At 43.2% G+C, this 7,487-nt stretch overlaps 1 non-coding gene across 1 annotated transcript; it reads right to left on the reverse strand.

The window, feature by feature from the left end:
• Positions 1–3,252: 3,252 nt before the first annotated feature.
• trnas-cga (transfer RNA serine (anticodon CGA)) lies at positions 3,253–3,334 on the reverse strand. The gene has a single exon. It is a non-coding gene; the product is annotated as a tRNA-Ser (tRNA).
• Between the last annotated feature and the right edge of the window lie 4,153 nt (positions 3,335–7,487).

The raw sequence follows: 7,487 nt of genomic DNA on the forward strand, positions 1-7,487 counted from the left end.
TCCATTCTGTCTATGTGAATCATCCAGAGAAGACAGTAATGAAACCATACTTGCTGTTAAACTCAGACAGAGAAGAGCAGACTCTCACGATTCTGAGAAAGTAACACGCCCGTCGAGGAGCAGATTGACACCACTCTCTTAACGTAGCCCACCCAGGGAAGAACTGACTGAGTGCAGTCTGTGATATTACTCACTCAGAAAGGAGCAAACTGACCCCATTTTGTTAATATGACTCTCCCAGGGAAGAGCAGATGAAGCCCAATCCGTCAAAGTGACTCAACCAGGGAAGAGCACTCTGACCTCACGCGATCACTTTAACACAACTAGGAAATTGCAGACTGGCGCCACTCTGTCAATGCAACTCACCCAGGGAAGAGCAGACTGATCCCACACTGTCCAAATAACTCACTCCGTGAAAAGCAGACTGACGCCACTCTGTCAATGTAACTCGCACAGGAAAGAGTAGACTGATGCCACTCTGTCAATGTAACTCACTGAGGGAAGAGCAAACTGACGCCACTCAGTCACTGTTACTCACCGAGGGAAGGGCAGACTGACCCCACACTCTCAGTGTAACTCAGCAGACTGATCCCACACGGTCAATATAAGTCATTCACTGAAGAGCAGTCTGACCCCACTCTATAAATGTAATGCACTCAGGGTAGAGCAGACTGATCCCATTCTGTCTATGTCACTCACCCAATGAATGAACACTAACCCCACTCTACCAATGTAACTCGCCAGAGAAGAGAAGACAGAAGCCAGACTGTCAACATAAATTATCGAGGGAAGAGAATACTGACCCCGCTCTTTCTGTTTCACTCAGGCGGGGAAGAGCAGACTGTCACCACTCAGTGAAAGAAATTCGCCCGGAGAAAGGCAGACTGACTGTATCTGCGTGACTGACACAGGTAAGAGCAACTAATCAAACTCTGTCAATGTCTCTCCCTCAGGAAAGAATACCCTGACCCCTCTCTATCCATGTAGCTCACCCAGGAAACTGCAGACTAACCCCACTCTGTCTATTTAAGTTCACAAAAATCCTCTGAAGTACGTCCTATCCAGACACTCTCCACATCACTGCCTCTGTAACCGTGTGCGTTCAATGGCGAATCCAAATAACCTGCAAATGTTCAGAATGTGGCAGCAAACCAGAGCTACCACACAGAAATTGGGCGAATGTGCAAACTTCCATCAGGCAGTCACCTAAGCCTGGAATGGAAACCAAACCAGACAGCAGTCGTGATTATAAAATGGCAGAACAGAAACCCAACAAAAAGAATTGCATCCCTGTATGTTGCAACGATTCTGAGTATTAATTAAGCCCCCCTCACTGCAGTTAATTTCCATTTTCATCACTGCCAACCTTCTTCAAAGCAAAGCACGCACTTGCTTTTTTCAGACTTCTGATATCCCGCTTTCATCTCGCTTTTTACCTAATCATATTTCTGACTTTACAAACTACGTCATAACAGGTGGACAACTGCAGAATGAGCTTTGTTCCGTTCTCCACTGATGTTGAGAGTAGTAATACAGCATATTCGAGTAGGACTTGATGCGCTTGCGGGTGGTGTATTCGCGGCATTATGGCTTCTTTTTTTGATTTTCGGTCGGATATTTCGAGTTCATTGCGTAGACTTCTGAAGAAGAATTTTTGGAGTCGAAATGGTAACTGTGTTCTCTCTCGGAAGACAGACATATCTTTATTTCTGTTCTCTTATAAATTGATCTTCTTCTGATCTTTGCAAGTGAAATAGGGTGCCTTGCTATTGCTCGGTTTTAGTTTCAAAATCAAGAGAAACATGAAGAAGACAATATCAAAGAACACAAAGTACTGAGTTGTTAAGATAATTTTTGCAGCAAAGGTGGACATGAAGGTCAAATTAAGATAACGGTTCAAGAACATTTAGTCTGGAAGTGGTATGTGACTTTAGTTCCAAATATATGTTTCCGTTCTTCCAATACATCTTTTTGACTCCAAGAAAACATTGATTGTTTTCTGTATTCATTTTGTTTCGCGATATCTGTCTTCTGGTCGATCAGGGACAACTTGAATTTGCGTCTGTATTGAATAAGATTTCACTCTTTCTTTCGAGAAGCAAACCTGTGCATTATGCACCACTTACCATGGTGATGGCTAAGAAGTTCAATATGAATTACGGTTTATGGATCGTGAGCAAGAATGAAGTGATCCACATCCGAACAGATGTCACCACGCCCTATTCCTACATCGGGCCTGAACGGTCCATTGGCAGAGTCTACAGAAAGGAAATGTCTAAGTGAACTAGACCTTTATTCAGTTTGATTTGATACCAATGGTAGTGCTTTTTTGGTGTAGAAATGTGTCAACATCTCTGACGTTGGAGTCAAAATTTAAGTCACATCTACTCTTTGGAGTGTCTTCTCATATCGGAACATGCTGAGATGAAAACATCTAGCTCTGATAGCAAAGGTTTTTACATTAAACTGGGAGTATGTTTAACTAAGCAATTCAGACGGCCAAGATGAATAATTGGCATTTGGTTCTTCAAGCTGAGCTCGCCACACCAACTGCTCCAACGAAGGCCGTGGATAAGATCCCTCTCGATTATTTTGGTCAATTTTAGCCTCAACAACAACCTATTGTTCTGAACAATGCTACACCACAAGCAGAGAGCTAAGTCTGATTTTCATCGTTAATTTTCAAATTCAGTTCTTATTGCACAGTTTCTTACGAATGTGGACAGCAGAAGACCGTTAACATTCCATTTCTAATATTTCCAGAAAATTCTACTCCACTGATGTCGCCTTGCCTTATCACACCTCAAGGCAGGAACCTGGATCAGTCGAGTTCCTTTCCACACATTGAGTTGCTTTTTCGAATTCATTGACTGCTGATATAATAGATTATTGGCCTTGAGAGTCAGTTGTAAATTAGGTTGAACTTTCTCAGCTTGACTTTCAACTGATCCTAAAAAAAATTCATCACCTGCAGGTAAATGTATTGCATTGCTTCTTGTTTTGCTAAATTCCACCCCTCAACCCCCACTCCCGAACATCCAAATTTCACGATAGTTCGACAAATGTTTTGAAACTGATTCGTGTTGGAAGTTGGTGGCTTTTTGTGTCTCGACATATAATTTATTCAATTAGACGTCTTGAAATGACTTCGGATTCTTCACAGTTGAAAATTCACTTTCGATTGAATGCAAAGCTCAAGCTCCTCGAAATTCCAAATTCTGCGAAGAAATTAATTAATTTTAAAGGATGCAACGCTGTGAACAGGATTCGAACCTGTGCAGGAAGACCCCATTGGATTTCGAATCCAACGCCTTAACCTCTCGGCCATCACAGCTACAGAGCAACTGTCAATTTTCATAGTAAAAGAAGTGAATTCATGAAATACGCAATTTGTTTGAAGAACAAATTGTCAAGACACAAAGATTTCGCCAAATCCTTTACAGAGACCCAGTCGAATGTTACCTTAGCAGATTGACAGGCTTTCACCGCAAACTAGATCCTGACACAGCTGAAGTTGAGGGAATGATTCTTCGTCGAATTTTAGAGTCACCGATGTACACCACATGAAGAGAGGATCATTGTTTCACTGCGTCCGATCGACTTTGACTCAATTGCTCATCATCTGGTGCCAAAGTTGTTTTTTTTTTATTCATCAAAATATGGTATTAGAAATATTGATGCTAAGTCCATAAACACTAGCTACATTCGTAAAAAAAATCGGAATTAGAAAGAATGCAGAACCAATTTTCAGGAATGGATCCAGCAACTAATCCGTAAGTTCTGACATCAGGTAATGAACTTGTGAGCACATGAGAGGAAGATTGACCGAAGATTTGGAACTTGAAGTCGTCTTGACGGAATTATTTGCAAGGTTTTTGCGGTTGTTCTAGAGTCATCAAGTCCTTGAACAATACAACACGTAAAGTGGCCCTTCTTTCCAACTTGACCATGGTGGACAGTTATCCTAAATTAATAGGCCCCATTTGCCAACATTTGGCCCACATTCCTCTAAACCTTGTTACTTCAATATCCATCCAGATGCTATTAAATGTTACAGTTGTACCAGTCTCCAACAATTTCTCTGGCAGCTCATTCTGGACACGACTGAAAAAGTTGCCCCTGACGTCACTTTTAAATCCTTACCTACTAATTTTAAAACGATGTTTTCTAAATTTTGACTTCCTCACCAGCAGGAAAACACCTTGACGAGTCAATCTATCCATGTCCCTCATGATTTAATAAATAGCAACGATTTGACTTTATCATACTTGTCAGGAGGGAAATGTGTGGAGATTATTTGTCGAACGTTTGACGTAGAAAGTCTGATGTGCAGATTTTTAGAATTGCATCTTGGAGAAGTTTTTAATAAGTCATTGAAGTCTAGCAGCAGTTGTAGAAGTCTGTTGTGAAAGCTGCAGAAGGTTTTCAGGGCAAGAGAACGAAGCATTATTTCCAATGTATTGTGGCTCAGTTCGACCGCACTTGGACTACAGTATGAGGAATTATAATCCTCAATTTCGGAAAGATACTAATGCCATATGAGGAATACCACGAATGGTGATTAGCCTTGATATCATGGATGAACGTTAGTCCTGTGAATTGAAAGTGGGCAAATCCGGTCTTTTTTTAACAGTTTCAAAACAAGAGAGGTAATCTCATTGAGAGTTGCAAAATATTTGAAGAGATAAACAGGGTGGTGCCATTAAATTTTGTTCCCTCATTGTTGAATCTAGAAGCAGGAGAGGACAATTTTAAAATGAAGCATTGTGATTTATGACCAGGATGAGAACTATTGATTTTTGTCTTCGCCTTGGGAAGTCTCGCTATTCAGCACTACAATGAGCCTTGGACATTTGGTCTTTGAATGCATCACTATCAGCCTGACCTGCCGACACTTACAGCATCACTATAGACCTGACCCCTCACACTTACCGCCTGAATATCAGCGTGAACCCCACAAATTTACTGCATCAGTCTCCATCTGGTGCCCTCACATTTACTGCACCACTTTCACTTCGAGACCCTCATTTTGACTGCGTCACTATCAGCCTGATTGCCAAACACTTACTTTGTCACTATCAGTCACGCCCTTAAATCTCCTATGTTACTATTATCCTGACTCCTTACACTTACTGTGTCACCATCAGCCTGATTCCATCACACTTATTATGTAAGTACCAGACTACGCCTCACACTTACCGTGTCACTACATCACTGCTTCCTCAAAATTACTATGTCACTATCACCTTGACCCTCTCACATTTACTGTGCCACAATCACACTGATCACCTCACGCCTACTGCTTCACTATGAGCTTCAACACTCACACTTACAGCGTTACTACCAGCCTGACTCACTCACACTTATCACCTGACAATCAGCATTACTCTCTCAAATTTATTTCATCATTATTAGGCTGAGGCACTCACACTGACAGCGTCACTAACAGCCTGACCCCATCATGCTTACTGCGTTGGTATCTCTCTGATCCCCTCAGAATTACTGCATTACAATCACTCTGACCCCCTCATACATAATGCATCACTATCCTTCTGGCACCCTCATACTTCCTGCATCACTCACACCCTGAGACATGCACACCCACTGCATCCCTATCAGCCAAACACCACTCACAAACGGCGTCACTCTCTCTCTAACCTGCTCACACTAAATGCGTCACCATCACCTTGACACTCTCTCACTTATGCATCAATATCAGGCTGACCCCCTCACGCTTACTGCATCACTACCAGCCCGATCCCTTCAAATGTACTGTGTCACTATCAGACTGACCCACTCGTACTTACAGCATCACTATCACCTTGACCCCCCAAACTTAGTGCGTCCAGATCACACTGAACCTTTCACTATTCTTGTGTCACATTCAGTCAGACCCTGCACACTATCATTCTGACCTCATCATGCTTGCTGCATCACTATAACTCTATCCCACTCACACCGTGTGTGTCACTATCACCCTGACAATTCATACTCACTGCACCACTATTATCCTGACTCCATCACAGTTAGTATATCATTATCAGCCTGACCTCTTACACTTACTGTGTCACTCTCATCCTGTCCCCTCACATTTCCTGTGTCACTCTCAATTTGACACCCTCAAAGTGTCTGCGTCACTGTCAACCTGAACACGTCACACTTACTGCATGTGTGTCTACCTGAAACCTCACGCTTATTGCGTCACTATCATCCTGAGCGGTTCACACTTACTGTGTCACTAGCACATCAAGACTCTCACCTTTACTGTGTCACTTTCGGCCTGACACCTCACACCTACTGCATCACTATAAGTCTGACCCACTCACACGTTTTCCGTCACTACTACCCTGACCCCCTCACAATTGCTGTGTCTCTATTAGCCTGAGCCCCTCACTATCACGCTCATCAAGCTCACAATTACAGCATCACTACCAACCTGACCCCCTCACACTTTCTCTGTCATTATCATCTTGACCCTCTCACACGTAATGTGTCACTGTCACATTGAGACACTCACATTTTGTGTGTCATTATCAACCTGGCCCCTCACATTTGCATGCCTCAATTTCAGCATGAACCCCTCACACTTACTGCATCACTGTCCATCTGCCATCCTCACACTTACTGCACCAGTTTCACCTTGACATCCTCATTTTTACTGCATCACTATCAGCCTGACAGCCACACACATGTTGCGTCACTATCAGTGATGCCCTCGCACTTCCTATGTTAGTATCACCCTCACTCCTAAAACGTACTGCATCACTATCAGCCTGACTCCATCACACTTTTTGTGTCAGTATCAGACTGATGCCTCACGCTTACCATGTTAGTAAAACTCTGCCCCATCACACAGACTGCGTCACTGTCAGCCTGACCCCTCAGACGTACTGCGTCAATATTACCCTGACCCACTCATACTTTTTGTATCAGTTTCAGTCTGACGCCTCGCACTTACTGTGTAACTGAAACTCTGCCCCCTCATACTGACTGTGTCACTCTCAGCCCGACCCCTTCATATTTCCTGCATCAACATCAGTCTGACCACTCAGACTTACTGCGTCACTCTCACTCTGATCCTCTCTCATTTACTGCATCAATCTCACCCTGACCTCCTCACATTTACTACGTCACTATCACCCTGACCCACTCACACAGTCTTTGCCATTTTCACCTTGTCGGCCTTATTTTTATTGCGTCCCCATCAGCCTAACCGCCACACACTTATTGCGTCACTTTCAGTCACGCCCTCACACTTCCCATGTTACTATCACCCTGAATCCTTCCACTTATTGTGTCACTATCAGGCTGACCCCTCACACTTACCGTGTCACTATCAGCCTGACTCCATCACATTTATTGTGTCAGTATCAGACTGATGCCTCACACTTATCTTGTCACTAAAACACTGCCTCGTCACATTGACTGTGTCACTATCAGCCTGAATTTACACCCTGACACCCCACACTTGCTGTGACACTATCACA

This window comes from Chiloscyllium punctatum, chromosome 22 (assembly GCF_047496795.1).
Source record: "Chiloscyllium punctatum isolate Juve2018m chromosome 22, sChiPun1.3, whole genome shotgun sequence".
In the NCBI taxonomy this organism is placed as follows: Eukaryota; Metazoa; Chordata; class Chondrichthyes; order Orectolobiformes; family Hemiscylliidae; genus Chiloscyllium; species Chiloscyllium punctatum.